The 18,270-nt window shown below is 46.0% G+C and overlaps 5 non-coding genes across 5 annotated transcripts; 3 read left to right on the plus strand and 2 right to left on the minus strand.

The window, feature by feature from the left end:
• Window positions 1–4,794: 4,794 nt before the first annotated feature.
• trnam-cau (transfer RNA methionine (anticodon CAU)) lies at window positions 4,795–4,867 on the minus strand. The gene has a single exon. It is a non-coding gene; the product is annotated as a tRNA-Met (tRNA).
• A 2,355-nt stretch (window positions 4,868–7,222) lies between these two features.
• trnae-uuc (transfer RNA glutamic acid (anticodon UUC)) lies at window positions 7,223–7,294 on the plus strand. Its single transcript has one exon. It is a non-coding gene; the product is annotated as a tRNA-Glu (tRNA).
• A 450-nt stretch (window positions 7,295–7,744) lies between these two features.
• Window positions 7,745–7,817, plus strand: trnav-cac (transfer RNA valine (anticodon CAC)). The gene has a single exon. It is a non-coding gene; the product is annotated as a tRNA-Val (tRNA).
• Window positions 7,818–8,438: 621 nt separating this feature from the next.
• On the minus strand, window positions 8,439–8,510 carry trnad-guc (transfer RNA aspartic acid (anticodon GUC)). The gene has a single exon. It is a non-coding gene; the product is annotated as a tRNA-Asp (tRNA).
• Window positions 8,511–15,974: 7,464 nt separating this feature from the next.
• Window positions 15,975–16,047, plus strand: trnar-ucg (transfer RNA arginine (anticodon UCG)). Its single transcript has one exon. It is a non-coding gene; the product is annotated as a tRNA-Arg (tRNA).
• The last annotated feature ends 2,223 nt before the right edge of the window (window positions 16,048–18,270 follow it).

Genomic DNA, 18,270 nt, shown 5'->3' on the forward strand with positions numbered 1-18,270 from the left:
AGCACTGAGCGTAAACAAAGTGTCTAAGTAGCGTGGGAATGCTAACCCTAACCCTAGCTGGAGTTTGAGCAATCCAGCACTGAGCGTAAAAAGATGAGTCAAAGTAACGTCTAATCGGATTCGTTTCCTTAGAGCTGGTTCAGAGTTTGCTCAAGAGTTTACCCAGTGGGCATTGATTCGTCGAATATACGTATATTCACGGCGAAAATACGGCTATACGTATATATACGTCGCCTCAACGTATAATCAACGTCGAATTGCAACCGTAAAATCGACGACATTAATAAACGCATATATAACGTCGAAAACACATCTAACACAGTGCCTGAGGCTTTTTACTGTATGTATCGTGTGTGCCGCAACTAGGAGTATACGGCACTCTGCACAGTGTACGAAGTAAATTATTTTCGCAGTAATTAATTTACACGTGTATAATAAATATAGTAAATATAATAAATTAATTACTGCGAAAATAATTTTCTTCGTAAATCCTGCAATCCAGATGATTGGGGCATTGGTGCATGGCTACAGTCTGTGCTAGGAATATGGAGAGGGTCTCTGGTTCAATACATATTTGTGGGTCTGGTATTATTCGTTATGATCATATCGTTAATATCCTGTTTGAAAAACATGTGGACTAAAGCTGCTGCTTCTGTGCTAATTGTACGCCCTGAAGGGATCATGAAGGTCAAAAAATGATTTCATGGGAAAGGTTCTCTTATCTAGTGGCAGAACCTGATGGGTAGAACAATATAGCTTTAAGGGGGGTTACCCTTGGGAGTGATTCCCCTAGATGCAAATGATTATTGTGGTTTGTTTGTTCATAATAAGATGTTTTGCAGGAACGGAACAAAGAGAAATTTTACAACTTCAGCTAGAATTGTTCTACAAAACGTCACAGCTGAGGCAGGGGAACAATGTGTAGATTTTTCTAAGAGTTATTACCCAGTTGTTGACAAATCTGTTGACCAAAAAAGCCTAGGATTATGCTGGGCTCCAGCCCACAGGGATTTACCTGTGCTGTAAGAACTAATGAGTGAATAAGGAGACTGGATTCTGGTGAAAGACTTCAGGAAAAAGAAATGGTGTTCACTCAGGTGGAGGGGGCTGTACCAGGTGCTGCTGACCACTGCCACTGCTGTGAAGGTCACAGAAATGGTGCCCTGGATTCATGCTTCCCACTGTAAAAAGGTCACAAACGAACTGAGCAAAGTGCAGGAGTGATGTCTCCACAAGGACAGATGGGGATAACCTGCTTGGGACTGATGTGCTAAGCCTTTTTCCTTTTTATGTAGAAGCCTGTCACCACCCCAAAAGAGGAAGAAACTAAACACGAAGCGTCTTTGTATACAAACTGGCTGAATGAAACTGATAATGAGGGGGATATGAGTAATTTGTGGTATAAATTTATAAATCATACTGTAAAGTTAAAGAAATTTAATGCATCTTGTTATATATGTGCTTTAATGCCTCATTCTACAGCCTCACCCATGCGACTTTTTATGAAATGTACTCTTTTATTAATATCACGTTAGAAGGCTTAGACGCTATCAAACAAGAATTAAGGGGAGTTAGATTAATGGCACTTCAGAACAGGTTCGTGCTGGACCTTCAAAATGCAGCATCTGGAGGAGTCTATGCTTTAGTAGGAGACTCCTGTTGTACATATATTCCAGCTAATGACTATGATTACGGAAATCTTACGCTCGCTATTCAGCATTTGAAAGAACTAAAAGACAAGGTGAATAAAGAGAGAGGCATAAAAGATACACCGGCTTTTCTCTCCTGGTTAGAATCACTGTTTGGGCCAGGGGGAATGTTTTTCTTTTAAGTTACTAACACCGATTATAGGGGCTGTGATACTTGTCTTCCTGTTTTTATGTTGCTGTATGACATGTATTATTCCAATGCTTCGAAATATGGAAATATGGTACCTAGGAGGATAAACTGTTCATCCTTCCAGTCTGGAGAATTGGCAGCTGTCTGACGTCAGTTAGTGATCCTTAAAAAATTAATAGTTCCAGGACAGTGTGCATCACCAGAAAATCAATTTCAATGCATTAAAACTCTTGTTATCCTTCTGATCATTGAAGTGTCATTGCCCCAGCACTGTATACTCTTACTTTTGATGCCTGTCTGAAGTTGGATCCATTTCTAAGAATGGTGACTCACATATCCTCATGCTCAACTTTGGCTCAACCACACAAACTATGAAGTTAATCATCTGCTTTTGCTCCAAGATTTATGTTACTAGGCTCTCTCCTGGGGATCCTCGTGTTCTAACATTGCCCTTATTGTGGATGATCCATGACAGAATTCAGGGAATTCAGAATTCTGATACCTCAGCTCAGATTCTGACTGGGCAGACTGTCATTGCCTGGTGTGAATGTGTGCATATTGTATCTGTTTTTGTGCATGTTCTGTGGCCTGTTGTACAGTACATCACAAATGAAAGGGAAATGGAAAACTAAAATAAGACTCAAGTGTTTTATCTTTCATTAACAGTGTTTCATTAGTATCTGTGCTAGATCCTGTCATCCACTGCTTACCACGACAGGCTCTAGCACAGGATAGCAGCTAATACATTTAACAATCTCACTGCACAATGTTGTATATTCAAGGGCTGATCTTCTGTACTTTTTCTTTCACTTTTCATTTCCTAGAAACTCAGTCCTGCCAGGAATAATCTGAGAACAAAATCAATCTGAGTGAAAATCTAAGCAGAGGAAGATTGTTTTACAGAGTCAACAAGGTCTAATTCAAGGTCATCAGCACTAACAACATTCTCTCTGGAGACAGGCGATAAGAAAATTGAAAGTGTGTATTGTTACATAACAGCAGAGACTATGAGTTATGCTATCATGAGAGTGGTGATGGATTTTTTTCATTGCTTAGTTTTGCAGGTTCTGTACATTTGAACATTCAAAGTGACTAAAGTAAAGGAGTTTTCCCTTTTTACCACATAATTCCCAAAGATCAACACTAATAGAAAGCCTAATTCCAGCCAAGATTCAATTACTGTCTCTCAGGCATCCCAGCAGTGGATTTCATGACTTCAGACAGCCATCTTTATCAGTGGAGAACTCAATGCTCTGAGGTTTACTGGCAGAGTCTCACACTGGGTAATATGTTGGTAAATAATGTCCTATGGAATTGTACTATTGATAAATTCTACTATGGAACTGCGATGTGTCCTGAAAAAATCTTCGATGATAGTGGTACAGTCCATCACACCCCACCTACAGCCTTTAAAAGAGAAAAAAATATTCTGATATTATGGTGGAAAAAGAGCCCTGGAATCTTTGTAGAAGGACAAAAGACGGAAAGAACGGGCAGTGTAACCATGGCAAAGAGAAGGGAAATATTGGAGAGAGCTTTTTTCATACACTTTTTATCATTGTTTTTCCAGCCCAACAATGATCAACAAATATGGGCAGGCGTCCTGTGCCAAATCCAATCTACCTTTCTTCCAAGCATACAGGAATGTCAGTGAATTAAATATTGACATATGAAAATACCTAAAAATATGCAATCACACATATGCAGTTTGAGCAAACATAAGACAATACCCAAGTACCACAAACTACCAGGCATCATTAGCAGTTCAGGTGGGGAGCTGTGTCAGCATGCATAGGCTGCAAAGGAACAAGTAATAGGTCTATTCCATGCTTAAAAGAGAAGAAAGAAAACACAACATTTCAGCCGTGGAGCCCTCACACCTGAAGAAGGCTCCACGGCCGAAACGTTGTGTTTTCTTTCTTCTCTTTTCATCTAGTGTCATTAGCCAGTTCCTGTCAAAATAAAATAGAAATGGATAACATTCTAGAGAGAGTTTGAAATACCAAGGTACAATTTAAACCATATTTCTTCCACTACAACCGCATTATTTTGGAGAGATCGCTGAGCCTAACTGTTCTGGCATGCCCGTTAGCCTCCGTCCTGCTTCAGCAATGAATGCAACGGGGCACATTCTGAGGGAGATGCGGTCAATCAGGTTGCAGGAAAACCACGCTATGCTTTTTTTTGAGATCCTGAAAAGGACAGAGGGGCCATGTATATGTGTGCAGCTGGATATGTAATTGCAGGTGGCGTAGCAAATTCTGCTGAAGCCCCACTGCCTGGTGTGGACGGTAGCTGTGCATGTTGCAGCAGAATTGTGCATGTGAGATCAAGGGGGCATGTCATGTGTTTGAGCACTTCACTCCCTTCCGGAAGAGTCCCAAAAATTTGAAAGTTCTTTGGATGACCTGTGGACCGATCTTTCACGATGAAGAATTCCTTAAGAAGATTAGATCTTGGCCCACCATCCCAATGCCTCCATCTCAAAACAGCAACCTCCCACTGCCCTTAGTCTGCAAGGCAGTCCTTTCAAGTGCGATGATGACGCCGGGACCTTCGTTGCCTATTGTACGAGCTGAACTTTTGTGCTCATCAATTCAACGCTCTTTCCATCAACTCATTTTGTCTTTTGACGCTTCGTGTTTTGTGCTCCTTTGACTATCGGCATATCGGGTGACTGCAAACACTGAAGTTCTTGCTTACGGAGTGTGGAACAGTGTTTTCAAGTGATCGCTGTTCTGTCATGTTGACGCCGAGTGAATCTTTCTTTGGCAACATGGGCAGGCTGACAGCAAAAGTAATGGCAAATTTCTTGACTTATTTCTGAATGTGAATGTTCTTTAGAAAAGGGATGCGGCGTTGCTTCTCCCCCGTGTAAAGGTCACGCAGTCCAGACGTGGTTATGAGCGAACAGTTGCCGCAAGTGTTTGAAAAGAGAAGGAGAGGAAGCAGCACTGCCCCGTGTGAGGATCAAACTCAGGACCTTCAGATGATGAGACTGACGCGCGACCAACTACGCCAACGAGGCCAGCTGCAGTGCACAGCCGGAAAGTTTGCCTCATATGGATTTCAGTCGCCCGTTCCCTAATCTTTAGACGCCCTCTGCTGGATGTTGCATTTGCCTTTTGATCTCACCGATACTTTTTTGGTCTGTTTCTGTTGCGAGTCCGTTTTTCAGATCTCACCTAGCACAAGTCTCTCTGGCTGAAGTGGCCTCTCTGCTTCAGCATCGTGCCCTCACTCAGCCATTAAAAACGTCACTCGGACTTCTGACATGCTGACATGAAATGTCAAGAGAGAGTGGCGGAGACGCTTAAGGCAGAGAGAAGATGAAGAGGGGTGTGGCTGCGAAATGATTGACAGCTGCATGACGCTCTCCATGCAAGGTGTGACCACAGGCTAAAAGACACCTTTCGGCACATCAAGCTCTAAACACACACCTGGAGGATGTGGGAAATGATCCAGCTACCTCTCGCATGCAAAGCGAGCGCTGTACCATGCAAGCTAACCCCCCTCGCTGGGGCTCATGCCTCGGTGTCGCCTAGTGCCGCTTGTTCCCCTCTTACCGGGTGCAGTTCACTGCCCTTCGTCTGCAAGGCAGTCGTGTAATTGCGGCTTTCTTGACTTATTGATGAAGGTCTGACTGGACGAGCGAATGACGCCTCTCCCCCGTCCTCAAGCTCGCTGACAGAATAAAATAGAAAGCGCTGCCGTGGCTCATTGGTTTAGGGGTATTATTCTCGCTTAGGGTGTGGGAGGTCCCGGGTTCAACTCCCGGCTGAGCTCTTGTGTGCTCTTTTTGTCCTCGTCCACAAGACTGGGGACTGATATCCACATCACCTTGCAGCATCTGCTTATGGCAAACGATGGAATGTGACTAATGACTGAACGAGCCTGGTGAATACTCATCACGTGGCACAATGAGAGCGTGCAGTCAGCTGTCCAAGGCAGCAACCTCATTGCTCGTTCAAAAGAACACGTACTGAAAACTCATCACCACTATGTCGTAAATGAGCACCGCGATCGCTTGTTGTCATGCGTCCTTACTTGGGAAATGCAGAAGCAAAAACTGCCCTCTCTCAGCCACCGAAACGTGTGCGGCTCGCCTTGCACTCTCTGCGCCTCGCATATTTATGGAGCTGTCTGCTCTTCTTTCTGTTGAAGTACACAAGTTACGGGGCGTACTGCAGACTATGATGTGCTCAATGACAGCTTTCAAGATTTGAAAACTATGAGCTTGATGGCTCAAGTCGAACGAATGTGGTTGTTATGCAATTGATGATCAAACGCACATATTCTAACGATTCGTGAAAGTATGTTCTAAAGGTCCCTGGCTCGATCCCGGGTTTCGGAATTTTGTTTCATCGCTCCCTTTGTTCCTCTCTCCAGCGCCCCCTGCCTAAAATGACGCGTCCCTTTCTCAGCCCGAAACGCAAGCGAGACACCAGCAACAAAACCTACAGGTTTCCGTAGTGTAGTGGTTATCACGTTTGCCTAACATGCGAAAGGTCCCAGGTTCGAGACTGGGTGCAAACAGCCTCTTCTTGCACGCTCCTGCACTTCACAGAGGTCTTGAACCACCAGTCATTTGTTCCCAATGTATTTCCGGTGCCTTCATGCACTCTTGTACCAAACGCATGTTTTTTCTGTACCTGGAGCCGATCATTTGCAATTGGGCTGTCCCGACAGACCAAGACGAGCTCTATCGGCTCAAAAGCAGCGCAACACCTGCGAGAACAACAGAAAGATTAGTACCCAGTGGGGGCCTCTTAGTGAGCCCAAGATCTAATCAAGAATCGACTCCAGCAACAGGGCTGGGCGCATTGTTCCATACTCCGACCACTCTTGGTGTAAACAGGTCCCTCCTGGTCTCTGCATGAAATGCACTTTCCTGCGTTTGCTTTGGTGTAACTGGCTTCCCCTGCATGGGCGAATGTGAAGAAGATCCTTAGTAAGTCATTGAAGAAACCCGAGAAGAGGTCGGGGTGGCCTCTGTCGTTCATCAACGATCCAGTCAGGCAGTACTCCTCTGTAAAGCGCCGTTCGTTCACATCGATTGGCTTTTTTTTGCCTTCATTCATGCAAGTAGTAAAAGCAGACGCCCCTATTCTGCCCTGACCCGGATTTGAACCAGGGTTGTTGCGGCCACAACGCAAAGTACTGACCACTATACGATCACGGCGAGTTACCGATACACACGTGGCAGGGCGGAAAAGGCTGTGCTCTCTTCGTGTGACATAATTCGGAAAAGTCCTGACGTTGCATTTCAACTGAGCCCCAGTATACATCGACCCTTCGACACTCTGAGTGACAACTCTCTTGCGTGTTTTCTCATATTTATGTAGTTTGCTTGCATGATGCCCGGAACAGCAGGGTTGTGCACTCCCATATGGTCTAGCGGTTAGGATTCCTGGTTTTCACCCAGGCGGCCCGGGTTCGACTCCCGGTATGGGAACGTGTCAATTTTGCCTCCTGCTTTCCAAAAGATCAGCACTGTGTACGAAGGAGCCACATTAAAACTACTCAACGTGCAAAACGTGCGAGAAGAGGGGGCGCTTGTTTCCAGCCGAAACTTCTCGCGTGTGAGACGAGCTGACCATCGCTGCAGGAGGTGGAAGGTCACTCTGGTAGACAGGGCTGACCTTCGGCAATAGGATTTATACTCTCCAAGATGATATTTGCACTTTCTGGAGAGGCGATTTTCTCTACTTCAGTAGCCCGATTTCGTCGATTGCGTGGAGAGGGCTGTAGAATGTGGCGCCGTCTTTCCTGCTCCGTCCATGACAGGCGTGCTGGTCTCTGGAGAGAGAGCACGGTCCATCAGCGCACCCCAATAAAGGCACTGGAAGCAGCTGAATCGCATTGGTGAAGCTCAGCGCTGGGCCGCTGGGCACATCTGACCACAGTTTCCGTAGTGTAGTGGTTATCACGTTCGCCTCACACGCGAAAGGTCCCCGGATCGAAACCGGGCGGAAACAGACCAGACTTCTTCTGTCGCCATGCACAAAAGGGGATTGGGGATTCGCCTAGCGCTGTGATCGAACAGACCCACTCACCTCTTAGTGTGGCGGGATCTGCACAGTGCATGTCGCAGCGCATCCTGCTTTCACTTCAATGCGCGTCCTGATGTACCCCGGTCTCCCGCGTGACAGGTGGGGACAGGTGACAGGTCCTATACTAACGAGGAAGACATCTCTCTCTCCGACCCCCGGCATCGTGTCCCGACCCACCGTGCTGGAAGCCGACTCGTGCTGTGATTCCTTTACGGAGCAGAAATGACAACCGAGGAGCCGAGAGATCATTTCAGCATTTCGCGTCTGAACGGAAAACACAAACGACCAACTCGGAATGATTTGCCTTTGACGCTTATCAAAGCGTTCTTTGTGCATCGAACAGACCCACTCACCTTTTAGTGTGGCGGGATCTGCACAGTGCATGTCGCAGTGCTCCCTGCTTTCACTTCAATGTGCTTCCTGATGTCGAGTCGTGTGCCGTGCGGAGGCTCTGAAAGCGAGAGCAATGAAAAGGTGCACGACGCTGTGTTAGAAAACAGAGAAGTGAAAGGCAGTCCTTTCTCTAAGGAGGTAAAAGAAAAGCTACTCCCCGTCGGGGAATCGAACCCCGGTCTCCCGCGTGACAGGCGGGGATACTTGCCACTATACTAACGAGGAAGACATCGCACCCGCCGACCCCCGGCATCGTGTCCGGACCCAGCGTGCTGGAAGGCGACGCGTGCTGTGATTCCTTTACGGAGCAGAAATGACAACCGAGGAGCCGAGAGATCATTTCAGCATTTCGCGTCTGAACGGAAAACACAAACGACCAACTCGGAATGACTTGCTTTGGACGCTTTTCACAGCGTTCTTTGTGCACGACGACTGCGCCGCCTAGCAGATACAAATGGGTTGTACAACTTTGAAGTAGCAAATGGAAGAGGGCTAAGCCTCCTCTCTTTTAGCCCAGGTTCGATCTGTCTCCCAGAATCACCAGGGCGCACGCACACACACACACACCCGTGCCGTTGAAGTGCTCTGCTTCATTTCTGAGGGCAACTCAACATTCACTCCTACCCCGAGTGCAGAAAAGACAGCGTCTGCAGCAACAGCAGCTCAGGTCTCTGCACAGGAGCTAAGCTGCCCCCATCTCCTCTGCTCTGCGGCTCCTACGGAGTGGAGTCCTGCCTGGAGCCGTGTTTGCAGGCGGCGGCTCCCCGCACCCTGTCTGTGCGTCCAAGAGCTCCTGGGAGGAAGAGAGAGCCCTCCCACTCGGGGGCTTTTCCACGGTCTGTGTGAGGAGGGGCGGGTGTGTCCAGCAGCTTATCGAGCGGAAGCCTGGGGCGGCGGAGAGCTGTGATCGTACAGACCTTGAGGTGTCACCTCTTTGTCTGCTTTCCCGCCCCCCCTCCGCCCAAGCTCTGCTCCAAAGTAGCCCGGCAACCCCTCACACCTGCACGTGTCACAACCTAAGGTGTGGTCATGAGACACCCATGGGGTGTTGTTCTGTTCTTGCTAATTGTTTCCTGCCCGTCGCAGGCAGGAGTCCATGCGAGGAAGATGCCCTGGACAGAGCTCAGAGGGCACACCTGGGTGGCTTTCCTTCTGAGTGACGTTCCTGCAACACTCTCCCGCTACTCTTGGTGCGCTCATGCCGCAACACAGGAAGGCTGGAGCAGGTGGCTGCGGGCTCTGTGCACCGCCGAAATAGCTCAGCTGGGAGAGCGTTAGACTGAAGATCTAAAGATCCCGGGTTTCGGTATTTTGTTTCATCGCGCCCTTTGTTCCTCTCTCCAGCGCCCCCTGCCTAAAGTGACGCGTCCCTTTCTCAGCCCGAAACGCAAGCGAGACACCAGCAGCAGGATGACGTAAATTCCTGCTTCGACACGTAACGGCATTATAATCACGTGCAGGAGCTGAGGGCTTTAGTTTTGTTTCGTTTTCCATGGCGTTCGTAAGCGCGCAAATCAAAGGCAAGTCCTGCGTCTAACACGAACGTAAATGCTTTTGAAAGTGTAGTGTGGTGCAGCTTGTAAAATCCTTGTCCACATTTGTGGTTTGTTGATGTTTGTTCTGTCTGCCAAAGTTGCATTTTGACATCCGGACGGGGGGACTTTATCATTTGAACGTGAAGCCAGCCTTAAACCCTCTGAGGCGTGTCTGTCTGCCGGCACGTATCTTGTGAAAGGTATTTTTCTTTAACGGAGAGCAACTTTAAAAAGGTTTCCGCAGCCACCTCGCAGTCCGTGTTTGATTATAGGAGGAATGCGGCGGCGATGGGCTCGCTTTTGTCGTGGCCGAGTGGTTAAGGCGATGGGCTCGAAATGCGTTAGAGCTTCCCCGCGCAGGTTCGAAACCTGCCGACTCCGGCGTTTGCCGCACGTCGCTTTGTGCCTGTGCGGCAGAGGCGAAGTGCCGCTTCTCCTTTCCTGGTACTATAACAATGCGAAATTGCTTGGACCCGCTGCCATGGACATCAATTCTTCAGATAACCACACACTTTGCCTTCGCACCTCTGGTGCTCTGCTTATGCCTTTGAAAACCTAATGAATAAAGCTGAAAGAACCGACACGATATGTAGGTGCTCCTAAAGCACGCAGTAAAGAACTGTTAACAGCAAGGGTTTCAGTGGGTTAACTGAGGAGAAGGCGTGATCGCTAATTGTTGACTTTTTATTTGGTGTTAGAAACACTCTTACTGTGCATGACGTGCAACAAATGTAGCCACAGAAATTGCAGCACGCTTTCATGTATGCTATTGCAGACACCAACGTTGCCTAGATAGAAAACCGAAATAGCCGTGGGTTTGCTTGCTGGTCTGAAGGATCTCTCTTCGAATCTCTATCATTTGTCAATGGAAGTAAAAGGCGTTGCAATCTCATACGTTCAGAATCAAACCCGCAGCTGTTGTTCGACTTTATTTCTTGACTAATTACAACTGAGTGTCGCATGGGCAGTTACGTAAACTTGTCTGGTATATTTGAACACAAATGCCGTTCTTCAATTAAAACTAACAGTACATTGTCAGGGACATTCAGTTCTATACAAACAAGAGACAGACAAGAGAATATTTCTACCGTTCATGTGGACTACGTGTTGACTTACTGATCGGAATAATTGAAAAGTTCGGGTTCATAGCCGATGCAGTGCGTGCTAATTAGAACAGCAACGCTGAGCTCTCAGCACCGTACTGAGCCCAGGTGTTTTTCTAAAGCTGTCAGGTGCAGTTCATTTACATGAAGGAAATCTCTTACTGGGTACGATTACAATGCAGTAAGTAGCACAGACTACTTAGGGAGTAGCCCAATGCGTATAAAAACGACCCAAGCCAGACAGGAGTCGAACCTGCAATCTTCTGATCCGTAGTCAGACGCGTTATCCATTGCACCACTGGCCCTGGTGTGACACTGTAGCACTGCAACTAGTAAAATATTACCCCCGGTCCATTCTTTTCCAAAAGTGAGAAACACCTGTTTTCTGCATTTCGTCTGTTTTAAAACCATATCTCTTTAAACCAAACCAAGAGTTTGTCTTTTGCACTGATATTCTGATTCATTTCGATTTCAAAGACAAAAAAAACATGATCTTCCAAAGCATCATAAAATTGTCCCTTCTTCCAGACTCTACTTCTCTCTTGTAGTAGTACAGCAGACCTTTCCAGGTGAGCAGATCACAGAGTCCGAAATGAGCTTCCTCCATCAAGCAAAGTACCTGAACATGACTCTGTCTTCATAAAAGCGCCCCTGTAATAAAGAAATTAAATCCGAAATCAAGAGGGCAGTTGCCTACTGAAGTTCAAGAAGTTATCAATTTTAACCTAGCAACACATTAAAGGCTGCATCTATACAAGTACGATTCTAGAAATGCTCACCAGATTACGTTTTAAGAAGGAACTGCGCCTCAGGTTCCGCCGAGATCTTAACTCGGATGGCAGGATTCAGAGTCCGGAGTGCGGACTGATGGCGCACGGAGGGTCCACATACTGTGGATCCCTCAGTGATCTTCCACGTATTCAAACCGCCAGCATGTGACTCCCCTGTCCCCGTGACCTCATTGCTCTGCTCTCGCCTCTGTGCAGCCGAGCCCGACTCACGGTAAAGTGAAAAAAAAGATGCCCTCAACGTGAGATTTACTCTGGAGCGAGGATAGATGTTACCTTTTTATCATTGAACAGGATGTATGTGATGTGGCGACTAGGTTCAATTTTGTATCCTCTTTAAAAGATTAAGGACTGGGGTGAGCGTGATTTACCACCCTTTCAGCTAAGAACCCAACGTGCGGACCGTTTAAGCTGCATAGACTCGGTCGTTTAAGTCGTCTCCGTTAGCAGGGTTAAGGTTAAAGAAAAAAAACATTGCTGACTTCTTTTTTTTTGCCAGCCGCCAGCGCTGATTAGCAAGGTTTGTATTTCATGTTTTGCAAGTTGCATCCATTTTAAGAAAAACAAGTCGGGTTAAAGACAGGAAATGAATACTTGCAAGTCTAGCCGTAGGCAGTTGTTTGTAAGGACCAGTTCTGTTTGAGAAGACAGAACAAAGAAGACACCGGTGGGATTCGAACCCAGGATCTCCTATTTACCAGGCAGGCACTTTAACCAACTAAGCCCCGGCGCCCCAGGAGCATTATCCTTTTGCAGCCACTTGGACACACCACTCAGACACATCTGCATTCGGTGTGTGCTCCGCCTGCTCGCTGAGCATGTTGCCACCTTTACATACAATAGCAACATCAACACCAAGAGAAAGGGTGACAAATGGCTTTTATCTGGAACTTTTCATGTCCAAGGAGCTCAATGTGCTTTCTGTGTACAACAGGGCCACTGAACTCCACACTGGCCACTGAACCACAGCAGTGGCTTGCTGGCTTGACATCTCCTAAGGAAAATGTTGAAATCGAATGTGGAACAGGAAAATGGCCCTCGAGTACGAGGGAAAAAAAAGAAAAAGATCATCTGGAGCGCGCCAACCCATGTCCGGACAGCCCAGTTTCATTGACAAGGTGGCTGAGTGGTTAAGGCGATGGACTGCTAATCCATTGTGCTTTGCAGACATGGGTTTGAATCCCATTCTCATCGCTCTCCATGTCTGACACGTGTGCCCGTTCGACGTTGGCCCTCCTGTTGTTTGCTCTGGTGCTAGAGCCATACATTTTCTAGCGGTGGCTGAACATGGTATAGTGGGCCAACGTCGGTATCGAGCAGTGACAGTAACAGTACTTACTGCGCCCCATAAGAAATCGTTTGTCCCCGTTCAAAAGAGATTGTGCAATGTCCTGCGGCGTTCGGAAAGCAAACCTTTGACAGTTTGAAAAGAGGAATTTATTCTGCTTCCCGTGCGTGCAGTAGTTACAAAGTTGAACGTCTTTACACGATCTGCTGCAGTTTTCAGTGGGTGGGCTTTGTCAAATGGCTTGAAAAAACGCACTGTGTTTCGGCTCGGGAAACATCATGAGCAGTGTCCTGCATGTTTTCTGTGTATAGCTGTCTTTTAACGCATACAGAATTCATTCGAAATCATTGATTTCTCCAATTAACAAGGGTCCCTTAAAAGATGAGTCAAAGTAACATCTAATCGGATTAGTTTCCTTAGAGCTGGTTCAGAGTTTGCTCAAGAGTTTACCTTTCACAGATGCGCAAAGAAGAATGTTGGGGGTGCATGCTTCAAGGTGCCTTACAGCTGTAGGGAGTGATTCGAGACGATTCGTGGCGTGTGCTCGTTCCCATATACCGTACGCCCCGGGGTGCAGTGCTAGGATGACGTACAATACCGCTTGGGCAAGTAACGGCGTTATATGCAAGTGCGGGACGTGAGGGTTTTCGTTTGTTCATTTTGTTTTGCTCTGCTTTGCTTTGTTTCGTGGTCAAGAGGCGTAAGGTAAGTCGTAATCCAGGGAGAACACTGGTGGCAAACAGTCCGAGGTGAGAGGTGAGGTCCAAAGTCGAAAAGGCAGAAGGAGAGTCCAATATCCAGAATAAACGAGGTAATGGAAAAAACGCCAGGAAGAGCTCTCAAGGAGTAGACTCAATACCAGCGGGAAGCAGGTAAAGATGGTAAAAATAGCACTGCGTACCGCACGGTGGAGTGTGTGCAGGTGGGTTAACTCGTGCGGCGGCGTTTGTTAATAATCACCCGCTGCTGGTGCTGTTTAGATTGCTTAAGAGTTGGTCTTAACTGCCTGGCGGTCATGACAAGGTCCTCTTTAAGCTGTGGTTTAGTTTTGCATTCATGTGTTTCTAGAGCAGTTATTTATGGGGGTGGGTGGGTCTTTCACAGAGGCTCAGGACAAATCCCCCGCATGAAAGTCTACTGTGTGCGTTCAGACAGTCACAGGTCAAGAGCCAGGCAGGAGGACAATGGACAGAAGAGCCAACGAGCTAAAAATAAAAGAACGAATATGAAAAAGCCACCATCTTTTTCTTTTTGACATTTTCCGACATTCATGCAAGCCAAGACAAAGTTGCTCGTAGCTACTTGTGGATTCAAATACTCTATCGAGTGCTTTGATGAGTTTTTGCAATTTGATTGTCGTCCTGTCAGCCTGTTTCTGTTTTTTTTTTCAATCTAGTGATGGAAAGTAAGAGGGAAATGATGGAGCAATCAATAACCGCTCCGGAAAAATGGCAGAAAGAAATGGCCCGTCACTAAGGACATTTGTGAAGCAGAGGAGTGACATCACCACAAAGGCGACTTATTCTGCTGATCGTTTTGGTGAATAATGATTGAGGCGCGTTAAGAGAAAGGTAGCTGCATCAGCATGCTTAGGCTGCAAAGGATAAAGCAAAGGTTTACTCCATGCTGAAAAGAGAAAAAAAGAAGCACAACGTTTTGGCTGTGGAGCCTTCTGCGCCATCTTCTTTAGCGATGGTGATGATGTTTACATTGGAAAAACTGAGACACCCATACCAGAGGGGCTTGAACCACCAACCTTTCAGTTAACAGCCAAATGCACTAACCGATTGCTCCACAGAGACTGACGGCCGCTTGTGCTCCCTACATTTGCAGGTTTATGGTCAAAGAAAACAATCGTTTGCGCTTCTTGTAGCCAGCAATATTTTTTCACTGACAACCAAGAAATTGATTTCATCTTTCACAAAATGTATGGATTTCTTCAGAAACAAGTTATTCCAGAAAGGAAATGCATTCTTGCATTAAACTGAACCAAGCTGTACATGTTTGTCTGAAATGATACATTTGGCACAACAAGACACGGAGAGAGGCACAGCTGGTATTCAGACCCAGGATCGCCTGCTTACTAGGCAGGCACTTTAAGCCACTAGGGAGCACCGCACTTTTACAGACACTTGGACACATCTGCGCTCGGTGTGCACTTAACATAATCTCTGAGCCCGTTGCCTCTTTCCCATTTAATAGCAGAACTGACGCCAAGAGAAATGATGAGAAATGGCATTTATCTGGCACTTCTCATGGAGCTCAATGCCCTTGACACCTCCCCAAGGCGACAGAGCTGCATTCTTTGGCGACAACATTTTTTCTTTTGTTTTATTTCTATACTTATTGATAGAAAAAAAAAACGATATGTCATGTACTGTAAGGGAAATGTCTCTTTTCATGGGGAAAGCTAGCACCAGCAAATGTTGTGTTTAGAAGAAGTGATTTAACATGACACGTGACCTAATTTACCGGAGCAAAAGCTCACCCAGCAAGCCCTGCTTTACTTCTACAGGAGAGAAGTACTGTAGAGTCTGCAAGATGTTCAGCTGGGTAGCTACGTCAGCATGCCTCGGCTGCAAAGGAACAAGTACTAGGTTTATTGCATGCTGAAAAGAGAAGAACGGAAACACAGCGTTTCGACTGTGAGGTCTTCTCACACCTGAAGAAGCCTCACACCTGTAAAAGGCTCCATGGTTTTCTTTCTTCTCTTTTCAACATGGAATACACCTATTGTCTGCAAGATGTGACAATTTCATGGTGTTTTGGAAGAAAACCTTTTTTCTTTGAATTCAAAATCAATCGGAATTTCAGCACGACACATCAACACTTTTTCTGTTTTAAGGAGATGATATTTTAAACCTGATAAAAATAGTAGGAAACACAAGTTTCTTGCTGTGAAAATTTAGATGGGGAAGTGTACTACTGGTAGCAGTGTAGAGCTCTCTGTGGTGGAGTGTAAGTGCATGTTCTATGGGCCAGTGGCGTAATGGATAACGCGTCTGACTTCGCATCAGAAGATTGTAGGTTCGAGTCCTTCCTGGCTCGTGAGGCTTTTAAACCTCTCAGGTTCCTCGGTAACAGGTTGCCGTCATGTATATGAACTATAGAAAAGCATTTGCCACAACCCGTAAATTAGCACGCAAGTGCGGGCTGGTGAACACAGAACTGTATGGAGATCATCTCCAGCTCCGAGCTCAATTGCAATGAAAAAACATGCAGAACAGAACTGGAGAGCAGCTGAATTTGTGCTCAGTAGGGTGGGGAGGACTCAGCATTGCTATTGTTCTAATTGGCATGAACTGCAGGGGATCTGAATCAGAACATGTCAGTTAGTTCGATCATTGCGTCAATATGTAGGCCACGTTAATATAGAATTATTACTTTGTCTGTCTCGTCTTTGTATATAGCTGAATGTCCCTGACAATTTCATGTTAGTTTTTAAGAACGACATTGGTTCTAATATATACATATATAGCATATAAGGAACACGTAAAAGTTTAGTCCATGCTGAAAAGATAAGAAAACCGCCACAACGTTTCATCTTGGAATAAATCTTTACTTGTTGTTTTGCAGCCTACCCATTCTGATCTAACTCCTCCCTTGAAATTCCCTAACAGATAAGGGTACGTACCGGCTCATGCGATGCTCAGTTGCAATTTGTCCCAAAACAAACAAGAACAGCAGCTGAGGGTTTGAGTTTGAACATGCACTGTATTAAAGCAGCTTTTATTTCCATTGATAAATGCTAGATATTCCTACAGAGATTCTCCAGGTGAGTAAGCGATTCCTGTTTCTGTTTCTATTTCTGTTTCATATATATATACAGTATATATATATGTTACATGTGTCTCTGCAATAGTATAAATGTGTTATACACTATCAGGGGCTGCTTTTTTGTGCACCTCATCTACAACAAGGGTTTTTTTTTCATTTATGTTTGTGGACCTTCACCATTTGAGGAAGTGAGTTAGATAAGAAAGTTACAGGTATGGTGAGCAATGACTGACAAAGGCACGTACTGCGTATTCCTTACAGAAGAGTAAGCAATTTGTTCTAAAAAACACTGGCTAAAGTCCAACATCGTTAGCAATCTTATTACTTAAATAGAATTAACATCAATAAACTGTAAGGTGCTGGTACATGCGAGTAGATTTGATCTTCTATTAAACAAAAATGCAATTACAGCTCTAAAAAGGTCAACCTAGACTTCTGTAACAGATCTGTTCAGGTCATCGCTGTTCCTCTGACCTTGTGAGTCTTTGGAATTTTAAAAGTGTATTTTGCTTGCCTTTCATGTGGTCTGTGTACAAGTCACTGTGGCGTATGCGGTCCTACACAGCCTTGCTATAGACGTGACGAGCCTCCGCTATGTTGCAATGGAGAACAGGTTCAGTATGGAGCTGCCGAGAAAATTCAGCTGGAAAGCTCGTTGCAGAAAAGCATCGTTATCTGCGTCCAGCTGCAAAGCGTCACTCGTGGGTGCTGAAGAATCGATTTCCAAGGCAGTGGGTCTAGGCGATTTAGAGTGTTAAAGGTCCCAGCGAAAACAAAACAGCGCTGGTCCTTTTTCATGCACGCACGAGAGCAAATGCAAAGGACACCATAGTCGGCAGGATTTGAACCTGCGCAGGGAGACCCAAACAGATCTCAAGTTTGTTGCCTTAACCACTCGGCCACGATTACAGTAAATACGCCAGCTGTTGGCTTCTTGCTACAATCGAACAGGGAGTGCGAGGCGGCGGCAACTTTTTTCAAGTTCGCTCTCCGTTTAAGAAACCTTTTACGCCATACGTGTAAGCAGACACACACCTCAGAGTACTTAAGGGTGGCTTCAAGTTGGAATGATAAAGTCTCCCCGTTCGGACATGAAAATAGAACTTTCTTAGACAGAAAGAAATCAACAACGGAGACATGTGGACGACGATTTCAGTCACTGCACTTTGAATAGCATTTTTACTCGAGTTACAGGAGATGCACGAATGGCCCTTGACCTACGCTCTTACGAATGCCTTGGAACATTCAAAGAGAACAGCCCTCAAGTCCTGCGGTTTATTATAATGCTGTTGCGTGTCGAGGCAGTATTTGACTCCGTCCTACCGTTGAGACACGGGGCGTACTGTAAATGAACTGCACCTGACAGCTTTAGAAAAACACCTGGGCTCAGTACGGTGCTGAGAGCTCAGCGTTGCTGTTCTAATTAGCACGCACTGCATCGGCTATGACCCGAACTTTTCAATTATCCCGAAGGACGGCGCCTGTTTGTGCAGC

This window comes from Lepisosteus oculatus, unplaced genomic scaffold, assembly GCF_040954835.1.
Source record: "Lepisosteus oculatus isolate fLepOcu1 unplaced genomic scaffold, fLepOcu1.hap2 HAP2_SCAFFOLD_225, whole genome shotgun sequence".
Lineage (NCBI taxonomy): Eukaryota > Metazoa > Chordata > Actinopteri > Semionotiformes > Lepisosteidae > Lepisosteus > Lepisosteus oculatus.